At 60.2% G+C, this 13075-nt stretch overlaps 1 protein-coding gene across 8 annotated transcripts in view; it reads left to right on the forward strand.

Annotated features, from left to right (window-relative positions):
- ZNF185 (zinc finger protein 185 with LIM domain) overlaps window positions 1-13075 on the forward strand; it is a 240939-nt gene that overhangs the window by 196363 nt on the left and 31501 nt on the right. For 5 of the 8 annotated variants that reach the window (XM_033413552.2, XM_033413556.2, XM_033413551.2 and 2 more), the window contains exon 1: window positions 4260-4425. The exons of 1 other annotated variant lie outside the window; for it this stretch is intronic. The gene's annotated coding sequence lies outside the window, so the exon portion shown is untranslated. Of the gene's footprint in view, window positions 1-4258; window positions 4426-13075 lie in introns of those variants that run through there. 2 more of the 8 variants (XM_033413554.2, XM_033413549.2) reach the window with 2 other exon arrangements.

Here is a 13075-nt window from a genome sequence, read left to right on the forward strand (position 1 = left end):
TGTACTAAAACTCCGGAAAACCATGGCGGGGAGGTTTTCCAATTAGAACATTCTTTTTCCGATCTGTGGATGATTCTTAAAGCAGCAAAAAGCCATTCTTCAGGGCATGTGGGGATTATCCGCCAGCGAGGCCTTGGCTCGGCTCGCGCACTCGTGCTCCGGAGGCCTGGCCTGGGGCTGCTTCAGAGCCAGAGACAAAAGGCAGTCTGCGTTCCGGGGGCATCAGGTCACACAGGCCAAGACTGACGGCTGAGCGTTTCCTGGGCTTCTCCAAAGTAGTAGATTCAAAAGGGAGTGGGGAGTCCAGGCTGCAGGGGTGGGAGATGTCCATGTGGCTGGGGAGGCCTGCCTGTACAGCCTTCCTGCTCCTGGTGGGGCCACTGTCCACAGAGCAAGAGATCCTCGGGTGTGCATTCTGCCCCTTGGAGCTGAACTGGTCTGCCTTCCCTACCAGACTGGGAGCTACTCCAAGCCAGGACTGGGTCTGACTGGTCTCTGGGTGCAGTGGGGCTTGCAGTGCGGTGGGGGACAGGAGGTCCTAAACGGGGCATTTGGTGAGCGAGAGTATGTATGTTTGCCAGGGAGGGGCGGTGCAGGTTGAGGGTAGGGCTGGGGCCCCAAAGGCAAGACTGGGCAGGCGGGGTCTCAGGCCACGCACTGCAGGGTTGGACCACCTCCCAGCAACACAGAGAGCTGCTTACAGACTCAGAGGTCTGGCCTGCAGGTTCGGGGCTCCGCAGGGGCCCCTGTGGTTTACAACCATGCCTGGGGACCCCTGCCCCGAGGGGACCCACCCTGCTTGGAGCCAATGGAGTCACCCAGCAAGTGGAGACTGGTTGAAGAGCTTAGCAGGATGAGGTGTCAGGGCGGGCCCTAGCAGAAGGGAAGGAAGGAGGGGATTAGGGTACAAACAGAAGCCTGGCCCTCCCTACACATGAACCTGAGCACCCTAGCTGGGTGAGGGATCCATCCGCAGCAAATGGAGCCCTGGTTTTAGTCCCGGCTCTGCCTCAGACTGGCTGTGTGGCCGCTGCTGCATGCCGTCCCTCTCTGGACCTGTTTCCCCCTTTGCACCATGGCAGGGTTTGGGTCAGCTGTTGGTCTCCAGTGCCCTCCAATGTGGGGACACTCTGCCTGTGTTGGCTTTGGGGCCTGACAGTCTTCAGGGCCCCACCCACGGTCCTCCTCCCTAACCTGGGAACTCTTCGGCTAGACTGGCTTGCCTACATTCTGTTCCCAGCCCTGGAGATCTGAATGGGGCCATCCTGGGGCTGAGGAGCACTGGTGGCCGCTTCTTTCCAGACAGTCACCTGTCCCCATGTCATCTGCTTGCTTCCCGAAGAATCTGCCTCCATTGCCGGCTCAAGGCTCATGGCTCCCCTCAGCATATAGGGGGTCAACACCTGCCCGTTCCTGCCTCTACCTTCCAGGCAGCCCAGCCTCACCCTACCCTCCAGCCCACCCTACTTAGAGGCAGCACTTGTAGCCTCAGAGCAGGGCCTTGCTGAGGGCCTGCCTGTCGTGGGGAGACTGCTCGAGCTGGGGGCCTTCGGGAGGACTCCACCAGAGCCTGGGCGGCTGGCCAGCCTTGGAGCTAGAGTTGGGTGTCGAGGCACAAGACGAGCTGAGAGTAGAAAAGGACAGGGCCAAGCTCAAGCCAGTCAGGGGTAGAGCCCAGTCTGGGGGCAGCCAGCAGCCACAAGGGTCTTGGCCCTCGAGCTCTGGGAGAAGGGGAAGTTCATGGCGGAGCCAGTGTTATGGGTGGGAGGTCATCACCAAGGGGACATCTCGTGCAGGGGCCTGCTAGGACGAGAGCACTTGCTGTGTCTGGGTCCACGTGCCCGAGGGCAAGGAGTCAAAGAGGAGGCTGGTGGACTCTGGCTGACGTGACTTCGGGTGGCCCTGGCAGGGGCGGTGGGGGCTGTGTTGGGGCAGTGAACAGGTGCGCAGGGCAGGGCAGGGCAGGGCAAGGCGCTTACCATTCGAGTCAAACCCGTTTGCAGGCAAGATCAGATGCAGGGCCTGGAAGCCTGGCAGGGAGGGAAGAGTTAAGGAAAGGCTGACTGGCACTGTCATGGCAGATCTGACCTGGCAGGGGCTGAATCACCCGGTATATGGGAAGAGCTTGAGACCCCAGAGCAGCCCAGCCCAGGGCAGCCCTCGCTCACTGGCCGTTGGCGGCTTTGAACAGCACACTTGCTTGTAGTCTCCAGCTGGCGAACCCAGACTCAGGGCTCGGGGGTGAGCTTGCCATTTCCTACTGGTGGCCTTAGAGAGAAGGGCCACCCTCTGTCTCGTCCTTCCCTTTACCCCTTCACCTCTTGTCCTCTCCATTCTACCTCTCTAAGCTAGGGGCTCTGGAAGGGTAAGGGGGCCCAGAGAGGGGGAAACACCCGCTAGGTCATATGGTGAGTATGTTTCGGAGCGAGGATGGCAAGCCAAGTCCATGGCCACCAGCAGCCTGGGGTCAGGGGGCTGGAAGGCGTTAGACACTGGCCGCCAGACTGGAAGCAGAGAAACGTTTGCTGGCAAGAGACACAGATGAACTGAGGTGACGTTATACTTTATATACGATCCCCACCCTCACACCGCACACACGTATTCACACAGACACAGGGCAGTCTTCTCCCTACGTGATAAAGCCCGAGAATAACAAGGACAGCTTCCTGAGTTTCAATCGCCTCTCAATCCCCTCCAACCTGCCATGTTGGTTTCCACGTCCCAGTGATGACTCAGACAGGGCCCTACCCTCCCCAAGCTCATCATCTAGAACAATAAAAGGTGACAGCCGCTATGCTAGATTGATGTAATCAGAGGGAACTGGGGGAGCACACAGAAGGAAGTGATCTTCCCCCCCACCCCGAAACCCGGGTGGCCTGTAGAGTCAGGAGAGGATGTACAGACACTTGAGTAAAGTTTTGAAGAATGACTATGAGTTCACTAACCAGACAAGGGGACAAAGGACATTCTAGGGAGTCTGCCTCAGGGAAACAGGATGTACTCAGAAGGCGGAAGGAGCTGAGTGCGGCTGGAGTGCACTGAACCGAGGGAGAGCGTGGCTGGGTCTGCAGAGAGAGGTCGGCACAGCCGAATCCTTGAGCCCCTTAGAGAGTTTCGTTTCATCTCGAGAGCAGTGGGCATCAAAGAGCTGCAGGCAGTGGATCCACGTGTAAAGTCTTCAAGTGACTTCCGTGTGGAGACTGGACGGGGACAAGGCAAGACCGGAGGCAGGGAAACCACCGAGGAAGCTGATCCTGGAGCCCAGGCCTGGACCAGGGTGATGGCAGTGGGCATGGAGGGAAGTGGATGGATTGGAGGGCCCTCTAGGACATCGATTTGGCAGGGATCGATGAAGAACCTGTTGCTCCATCGTTTTGATCCTGTCATCCCCATAGGCCAACTCTGTGCGGTCTCTTGGACAAGCCCCACGGGTAGGATTAGGGGCTTCTTCTGACGCTCCCTCCATCCTAGCCCCCAGCCCAGTGCCTTAACCATCACAAGTACTCCGCAAGCATGACAATGACACAAGTACTCCAAAAGCAGGACTGAATGACACTTATCAAACTGCACTGGCCCTCGGGGTCTGCCTGTGTCTCCCCACCCGGCTTGTGGGGGTGGCCTGGCTGGCTGACAGGGTGTTCACTGCAGTGTCTTGGGAACCCCAAGTCCCCCCAGGATGGTTTTCCAGGGTGAGAACTTCTCAGGCGCGGCCGGGGAGCAGGCTTTTCCACTTTTTTCTCCTTCCCGGCCTCCGGGACTTCCTGCATGATCTCAGCCGACAGCCCCCAGCCCCCTCTCCCCGCCCCTGTCTGGGATCTCCATCTGTAAAATGGATCTAGGAACAGTAGTTCTCGACAGAATTAACCCGCAGCATCTGTGCAAGTCATCGCCCCGAGCGGGGGCCAGATCGCGTCGGGCGCGGGCAGGGGCGCAACTGGGCAGCCCGGGCTCTTCACGTGGCGGAGGCCTCCCAGCCCGGGGCCGCGAGCCCGGAGGAATTTGCCTGGAAGTTTTCCACCGCGGCAGAGCCTTCCGGAGCTCGCTTTGGGCTCGGTGCGGGGAACCCGGGCCTTGATTTCTCCAGCAGCCCGCGGGGCGGGGCCGGGAAGGGGCGGGCGGGCCGAGGACACTGGCGGGAGAATGCGCGGAATGTGCCAGGCGCATCTACCTACCCCGGGAGAGGGCAGAGGAAGGGGGCCGGCCGAGGGGAGGGGCGAGGGGCGAGGCTCGGGCGCAGGAGAAAACCTGTTTGTTCTCCTGCGGGCGGAGTCCAGTCCGCTCCTCCTCGCCGCCCTGCGCGCTCCACGCCGCGCCTCGCACCCCGCGTCCGCTGCCCGGCCCGGCCGGCGCTGCCCACCTGAGGGAGCCCGCGCCCCGCGCCCGCCCGACCCTCCGCCCGCCCCGCGAGCTGGGCACCTGTGCCAGGTAGGACTGTCGAGTCGCCGTTGGCGCGGCCGGCGGAGTCAGCGCGGGGAACCCGGCCAGTGTTGAGCCGGGTGACAGGGACAACTCAGGACCTCAGTTTCCCCATCCATAACCTTCACCCTCTCTAAGCATCCCTCCCGGGCTTCCGCCGGCTGAGGCAGGGTACTTAGTTTTCTGGTTTTCACTTTGAGCAAAGGGACTAAGGAGAGAGGCACCTAAGGCTGGCCTGGTCCCGGCGTCCTCACTCTTTCTGGAAGAGAGGGTTTGATGGTTAGTAAATGGCCTGGACCCAGGGTGCTGTCTCACATCAGCTAGTTCTCCCTGTGTCCATTTTATAGATGAGAAAACTGAGACCCAGAGTCCAGCTCACCCTGGAGCCCAGAGCAGGAGGCTCACCGGTTGCTTGTGATGAGCATGTGCTGGGCACAGGGCAGTCCCTGAAGGGCCACTGGGAAGGTAGCTTCTCAGACAGAAGGCGCCGAATCAAGCGCCGCTGGGTGTTATCGACGGGATCTGCAGTGAGCAGGCTCTGTGGCTGGATTGTTTCATGGGGGCAGGGGAGCCAAGAGCCTTGTCCTCTTTGGAAAGGCAGAGTGATACCTCTGCCTTGGAAAGAGACTGAAAGCTCAGCTGCTCTGTCCACTCTGCTGCTTCTGAGCCGGGGGCACCCAGGCAGCAGCTCCACGGTCCAAGGGGGTAAGACACTAGGTCGCTTCCCACCGGGGGCTGCTGGGGTCTCAGATGAGGTCGGTGGTGGTTGTGCCTGGGGTTTGGGACATCTGAGGCGCGATAGGAATTGTGTTCGCACTGAGCCATTTGCACTTAGTCTTGACATCGTGGAAGGCCGCATCTCAGGACCACTCAGCAAACCCTGAGAGAGAGCCCCTCACAACCCACCTAGCGGTGGTTCAGGCCTCTGGCACCTGGACCCAGTCGTGCCTGGGCCTCATGGCCTTTTGGACTTCTGATCGTGGTACCTGGCTGGGGACAGGGGGCAGGGCCCCATGGGCCAATAGGCCTGGACAGTGGGGAGGGGCTCTGGGTTCCCACTCCCTCCTCACCAGGTCACTTAGAGCTGTGGTGGAAGGCGGCAGGGGGCGGCGGAGGAGTGTCCTACCTTCCCAGGGCCTCCACTACCTCATCCATAAAACCAGGGGCAGCTCAGAGGCCCTGCTCACCACTTAGAAGCAAGTGGCCGGGAGGTGGATGCACAGACCAGGAGCCAGCTTGCAGGTAGGCCTTGGTACTTGGCCTGTTCACCTCATCACCCCTGGGCCACCCCAGGATGAGAAGGAGAGGATCCACCTCACCTGCCCTCCCCCAACTTTCCATCAATTCCCAGCCCCAGCCCGTGTGCCTTCCTGGCCTGGCCTTGAGAAGCCGGGGCCGGGCTGGGGGCTCTGTACTCAAGTGTGGGGATCTGTTCATCTCCACCCTCTGGACACGCACAAGTCAGCGACAGAGGAGGCATAAGCCCGAGGGGCTGTGGGAGTCTGGGGTAGGGGAGGATCAGAAGAAACTCCCTAAGCCCTCGATGTTCCACCCGGAGCTAGGCAGCGGGGCGCTGGAGAGAAAGCAGGGGCAAGCCTTGCCCCAAGGAGACAGGCGCTCAGTAAAGAAACTATCCAACCTCCTTTCCTCGCCAACTCGAGTCCAGATTCCAGACGGAGTGCAGTGACCCCAGGAGCAGCCAGTGCTTCACCTCAGCCTCCTTCAGCCTGCCTTGCGTTTCTGCTTAGCGCCCCTGTGGCCTTCTAAGACCAAGCAGGACAGAGACTCTGGGCCCCCAGCAGCGGGCCTGGGACCTGGCTACATAGACATTGGCACCCGGTCCCCAAACTGCCCTCAGCTGCATGCCCAAAAAAGTTTCAGATCTGGCCCAGTGCTCTCTGGGAGCCTGCCGTCTCCCATCCCCACTCAGCCTCCACGGCTGACTGATCCCTTTGGTCTGGATCTTGCTTCAAGCCACAGCTCATAAGGTGCCAGCTCATGCGTAACACCAGCTTGCTTTCTGCTTGCTGAAAGCCAGGCCCCCTGGCATTGGACAGGACCGTGAGCAGCAACCCGGGTGTTCAGGCCCCTAAGGTTGGGGTCCATCAGGGCTTCTGCGTCCATTCCTGCTGCGCCCACAGAGAGCTGGCCGATGCCAGGACAAGAGCAGCCATGCAGGGACCCATGCGCCTGAAGTGACACTCAGGAGAGGCTGGCATCTTTGCTGCTGAGGGTTGTGAAGTGGCGACGGGAGATGGCTGGTCGTAGGGTGTGTGATGGGACACAGAGGCGCCTTTACAGCCTAGCGGTAAGAACGCGGCTCGGAGGTCAGACTGCGTTAAGACACCAGCTCGGCCACTGTCTAGTTGTGCAAACCTGAGTGCGTCACAAAAGCTCTGGAGGCCCCAGGTTGTCACCCGTATGCTGTCAGAGCTGTCCTCCTGCAGGAGCCGTGGTCGCCAGGAGTGGGGTTGAGGCCGGATTGGGAGGGTTGTGGCCTCCCCACCTGAGGAGAAACTGTTTTAAAATCCCTGCTAGTCTATGCCGACGATGCATATTGTGTCTACCCACAGTTCAGTGATTTGCTACAGAACACTTAATTCTTGGGTCATTTCTGGATGCCTACTAACATCTGATTTGCTTTCTTTGACAATTTTCAATGTTTTTCTTTTTAACTTTTATCTTGGATTAATCAAAAGCTCACAGAAAAGTGGTAAAAATGGTACCAAGAACTCCCTTATCTGCATCCCCCAGTGTGAACATTTCTGATCGTTTTCTTCAGGAAGGGGGAAGTTGACGTGGGAGTACTTGTGTGACTGTCACCTTCCAGTGGTCATGGCAGGGTCAGGAGGTGGGCAGGGCTGGTGTCAGTTCATTTTTCCAAAGGGAAACTGAGGCACAGGGAGGAACTCAATACTCATTTGAGGATTAGGAACAGAGCCAGGCTACCTTAGCTCACAGATACGCATGTCCGTATTTGGCGCTGGGGCCCAGGGCGGACTGAGGGCTGAGGCGGACAGGGGTAGGGAAGCAGGAGGGGCAGGGCTGCGTGGAGAAGGGACTGGAAAATGAAAGGACGAGAGGCCCTGTGGGTGTCATTCTCAAAGTCTAATGGGGGTTGGGAGAACAGGAATTTGCAACTTAAGCCCACGTCCCCGGTGACCTGGATGCCAGAGGGACCCAGGGGCCACTTTCAGAAACACTGCCTAGGCTTTTCCTGTGGGGAGGGTGCTCACTTCCCATTTCAAGAGGGAGCCGGGCACTGGGGCTGCTGGTGGTGGCAGCCGAGGTGGCTGTGGGGCTGTGTGGCACACCCTGGGTCCAAGAGGAGGCCTGGCCTCCAGGGCCACCGGTGCGCAGGCCCCACGCTGCTGCTGGTTGTCTCTGGCAGCCCCTGGCCCTGGCCACGTCTGTGGGCACACCTCGGGTGCTCGGTCCAGCAGCCTTGATCTGGTCCCCGTGATCACTGGCTCAGCTCGCCACTTTCTGATGACTAGGTCAGTTTCCCACGGAGCTTGATGGTGCAGAGAGCAGGCCCGAGGATTCCCAGCAGCAGAACGGGTATCCCTGGTGTAAATGCTTACCTCAGGCAGCGCCCGCTTTCAGACTGAAAGAAGCAAAACAAAACAAAACAAAAAACCAGGACTTGCCTTATCGCTTCTGCCCAGTGAGCTCCTACTCATTCTTTCATTCCTTCAGACGGCCCGAGCCAAGGGCACCTTCCTGGGAAACGCGGTGCCGCTCTAGGCTCCTGTCTGCCTGTCTGCCCAGCACCTAGCCTGGCTTCCACTTTCTCTAAAGGCTTATGGAATAAATGAATATGTGGCCTTGGGCAAACACTTTCTCCTCCCCGGGTCTCCATATTCTCACCCAGAAGTGCGGACAGCGATAAGAGGTCGGGGTGGAGCTCAGGGAACTCTGGGTCTGGGCTGGACAGGAAGGTGAGGGAGGAGGGGACTGGGAAGGGAGAGGGCAGCGCCACTCGTGATCACCTGTGACTAGGACAGAAGGCATCAGCCTTGGCCAGTGTCAGTCAGGGGAAAATGGAAGGGACTTCCCTGTCACCAGGCCTGCTCTGGCAAAGGCTGAATGGGTGGCAGTAGAGAGGGTGCAGGGGTATTCCTGGGGTGGGAAGAGTTGTGTGGGGTGGAAGTGGGCTCCAATGACCCCTGGGTCCCTTTCAACCCCCTTGACTGTCTGTGTGCAGATGTGGATAGCATCTCTGCCCCACTGGGATGAGCTTAAGACCACCTTGGTTCCGGGCTGCAGAGACAACTGGGGTGTGTGGTGGGAGGGACAGAGCTGGCCCAGGCCCCACAAGACGGCTCCTGGGCTTTGTCTGGGCCCCTTCTCCTGGCACGGCAGGGGAGGTCGCGGCCCTGGGAATAGCTCATGTGCGTGGCTCCGGCAAAGGGTCCTGTGTGGGGTGAGGCCCATGCATGGGCCCTGCTGTCCCCAGCATGTCGGCCCCGCCCAGCCCCCTGGCCTCCACAGAGACATCTCAGAGGGTCCTGCCGGAAACCCTTGCTGGCCCTTGAGGCCAAGCCACCTCTGAAATGGCCCAGTTGCCCGAAGCAGTCGCTCGTATCTGGCCGGCTGAGCGCTAGCAAATGGGCACAGGAGTGGCGTGTGGCTGGGTGGCTGTGGCTCCTTTTGTCCTCTTGGGGCTCCAGCTCCCCACCGCCCGGAGGGAGCTGACCAGCCTCAGATGTCTGCCTCCCAGGGCCCCTCTGGTGCTGACGCCGAGAAGTCTAGATTCTGGGGTGTTGGGGGTGGGATGAGGGGAGGTGAAATTCCAGACTTTCATGCAGAAGTCATTTACCTGTAAAGCACATTTACAAATACTCCCCCCCAGTCAATGCATTTTTTTTCCATATTACATTTTCCCTCTCTGGAACCCAAGTCTCCTCCAGCTCTTCTTTCCATGTGGTACGCCTCCTTCCTGCCACCCCTTGGCTTCCGGGCAGGAGGCCTGGGACTGGAGCATCACGGGCCGGCAAGATGCTCCACTCTGTCGCTCGCACAGGCCAGAGAGGCCAGCCAGGGCTCCCGGGAGCTGTGTGCTGTGCAGCCAGCTGAGGGGCTTGGACATAACCCAGCTGCTCAGCCATCGATCTGGAAGGCCTCTGAAGGGCCCCTTCCCCCTGGACCGCTGCTGAGCATCTCCGGATCCCAGGAACCCCTGGAGGAAAGCAGCCCGTCTGCTGGCTGTCCTCTTGCCGGCTGCTGCGACTGGGAACCAGGATGTCCTCATTCATGAGACGTGCTCTCAGGAGACTCCTCATAAAATGAGACGTTTGATCGTTCCAGCCCTTTTGGCCTGGGGAATCAGGTCAGCTGACCCAGTGCTGGCGTAAGTCAGCCTGGGTCCAGACTTTGACACCCAGCCAAGTGTGTGCCTTGAGAAAGGACTGGACGAGGACACCCAAACAGGGGTCCCCAGCCCCCTCATACGTCCTGCCTGGGGCCTCAGCGTCGCTCATCTGGGTCCAGGCCTTCCTTAGCCCAGCGCAACCTGGGCCCTCCCTACGGCGCTAGACCTTTGACCTCCGGGGATGTTGCAGAGGAAGGACAGGAGGCTGTGGCCCTGGTGATGAGCCGCACTGAAGCCTGTGCCTTACCCCCACGGCCAGGGGCAGGGGTCAGGGAGCGCTTTGAAGCTGGGGCTTCATCTTCAGCCAGAGGGGGTAAGTGACATGTCCGGTGACCTTTTCTGACAGAACAGGACTGGGACTCCGTGTCTCTTGCTCTTTCCTTTGCACCTGAGTTGGAAGAAACACCATGTGTGCCCCTCCTGTGAAGGGACAGATGATGGGCCTGGCCAGCTCATCTCTGAGCAGGCAGTGTCCCCACTGCCCCGTCAGCTTTTGTTTCTGCTGCCCCCTTCAGGCTCAAGGGGCTGCCAGGCCAACTGTAGAGGGAAGCTCTCTAAGGACGGACAGGGTGGGTGAAGGCACCTGCTGCCCGTTGGGTAGAGCCAGGGCTCTCCAGCGGGTGGGCTTTGACTACCTTGGTGTCACCCGTCCCCTGGTGATGCAGACTGCCCTAATTCTGGGACACCTCATTACCCTGAAGGACCTTGAGAGGGGCCTCTCACGGGCACTTACACGCCAGGGGGACCCTTATGTTGAAGCTTCAAGGCATTTGCTTGCAACACACCCAAAGAGGGCCCAGGTGTCTCTTCTGGGAGGCAGCCGCCGTCAGCGGGGCAAGTCTTCCGGTGGGTAGAGCTGTTGGACAGGTGAGGAGGGGCACGGCCTGGGAGGTCATGCACAGGTGTCCTCACTCCCTCCCTCCCACCCCCTTCTCGCTGCCAGTGGCAGCCCCCAGGTTGAATTGGGCCAGGAGGGAGGCGTGGAGGGACTCTGGCCAGGCTGTTTGTCGTAGAGGGCCAGAGGGGACAGGTGTGACAGCTGAGGTCCCCCTGGCAGGTTTTGTTTCTTCATGGTTTAGTCATGACACCCCATCTGGAGCCAAGGCCCCATGGAAGGAAGGAGTCTCCTTCCTCCCAGGCCAGCTGTCTTCTCTGAGACCCCCCGACAGCACCCAGCTGAAGGCATCAGAACTGGCTGGGTCCGCCCGTCTCAGGAACAAGCTGCTGGGAAACAAGGGACTTTTCGCCACTTCACCTCTTCCCTCCCGCCCCAGATAGGAGTGCTGTGTCTCTGCTGAAGTGATGGGGGAGGCCATATTCGGGGCCCTGCCGCTGTTAGCAGTCCCTGCCCCCGAGCCGCATAAAAATGCTCGCAGACAGAGCTTTACTGAAATACGGCCTAAAGTTGGCCCAGCAACCAGCCCCCGGGGAGCCCGAAGCCTCAATGACATCTTCCAGATGTCCTCGTCACATCTGTATTTGGTCACTGGGCTTGGCTGCGTGGGTCACACTGTGACCACACCTAACGAGTCTGCCCGGAGCTGAGCCGTGGGCTCTGGTGCCAAGAGACAGAATCGCGTCTGATCCCTGCCAGCCAGAGATGGGGTCCCGCAGAAGGTCGATACATGTGAGGAAACACAGCCAGGCTTCCTGTCAGCTCCCTGGGTGCAGAGTGTCACAGCTCACCTCTGGGGAAGAAGCCCTGCCCCTCGCTCTTCTGCCAGTGGCGCACCCACGCCTGCCTGTTCACAGTGGCCAGCGCCCAGCATAACACCTGCAGACAAGCCCCAACAGCCACGCCCTCTGGCTGCAGCTCCTGTGTGTGAAACGGTGTCCTGTGCTCCTGGAAAGCACGGCTAAAGGTGTTTTGTTCCTCTTCCGTCGCAGTTTACCTAGGAGGTCCCTGCCTGGCATCCAGCGCTGCCCCCCACTCATCTCACTGCCATCCAGGGTGGGGCAAGAGTAGTCACTCAGCCGCCATCTCCTTTCACACAAGGATCCTGGGCAGGGACCGGGGGGCGGGGCTGCCTGCGTTCTCAGGCCCGTCCTTGGTGTCCTTCCTGTTGTCCGGAAGAAGCCAGCCCGTCCCAGCTGTGCCGGGGGGAGCCGGGAAAGGTGTGGGGAGAGCAGCCCCAGGGGAACTTGAGGGCGCCTCTGGGAGATGCCTCCTGGGCTGAAGCTCGGGGCCATTTGTCAAGTTGGTAGCTGCGAGGGGAGACGCACAGAGGCCTGCTTGGGAAAGTGGATGTGCACGACATGGGGTGTCAGGCAGGCCGGCGATTCTAGAAAACTTTCTCTGAGTTAGTTTTCTCATTTTGGAGGCACAGCACATCCCTCCCTCATGCTAGTCTGCCTGCATCAGCTCTGTTGGCCTCTGATGCCACCAGGCTCGCTGTGGCCGGGACCACAGGCTCCGTGCACGCCCCTCATCGGCTCCTTGCTTCTGTCTATCCAATCAGGGCTGGAAGCCCTTTCCCTGGGAGTTAGCACGGGAAGGGGTCCTGCCGAGTGAGGCTACATCTAGTGAGGATCCAGGGCTGTGCCATGAGGGATAGCTGCGGCAGAAGGTGGCACATAAGCCACCCGTTCCTTTGGTGGCCCAGGCCGGGCCCTTGGGCAAGGCGATGTGAGAATTCCTAAAGAGTCAGAAGACTTCTCCCTCTCAAGGTAGAAGTGGGGCCATCGTCCTGAAACGGCGCACAGAGCGGCTGCCCTGACTAGACCGGGGCTCACGTGGGCCATTTGGGAGGTTAGGACACCCACCAGCATCCAGACACCAAGCCATGGCATGGGGCAGAACTGGCACCAAATCCCAGCAGTGGCACACGCTCTGGCTTGGAGGCGTCCTGCCAGGAGGAGAGCCGGCGAGTAGGTTCACGGGCTTGGCGGCTCCGCACCACTTCACAGATGGGGCTCAGAGAGTGGGACAACATTGCAGCCCTGTGAGGCCCCTTAGGGACGAGGAACAGAGCCGTGAGCCTGCTGGGCGGGGCTTGCTGTCAGGCTGGGGGGCCCTTCCTGATGGCAGGCCTCGTGCGCCAGGAGGGCCTAGGACGGTTTGGGAGAAGCCCAAGTGCCCAGACGAAGAGGAAGACTGGAAGGCCTGGGCAGCTGGGAGGACTCCTGCCCCACTTTATTATTATTTTTTTTGCGGTACGCGGGCCTCTCACCGCTGTGGCCTCTCCCGTTGCGGAGCACAGGCTCCGGACGCGCAGGCTCAGCGGCCATGGCTCACGGGCCCAGCCACTCCGCGGCACGTGGGATCATCCCAGACCCGGGCATGAA

This window comes from Orcinus orca, chromosome X (genome assembly GCF_937001465.1).
Source record: "Orcinus orca chromosome X, mOrcOrc1.1, whole genome shotgun sequence".
In the NCBI taxonomy this organism is placed as follows: Eukaryota; Metazoa; Chordata; class Mammalia; order Artiodactyla; family Delphinidae; genus Orcinus; species Orcinus orca.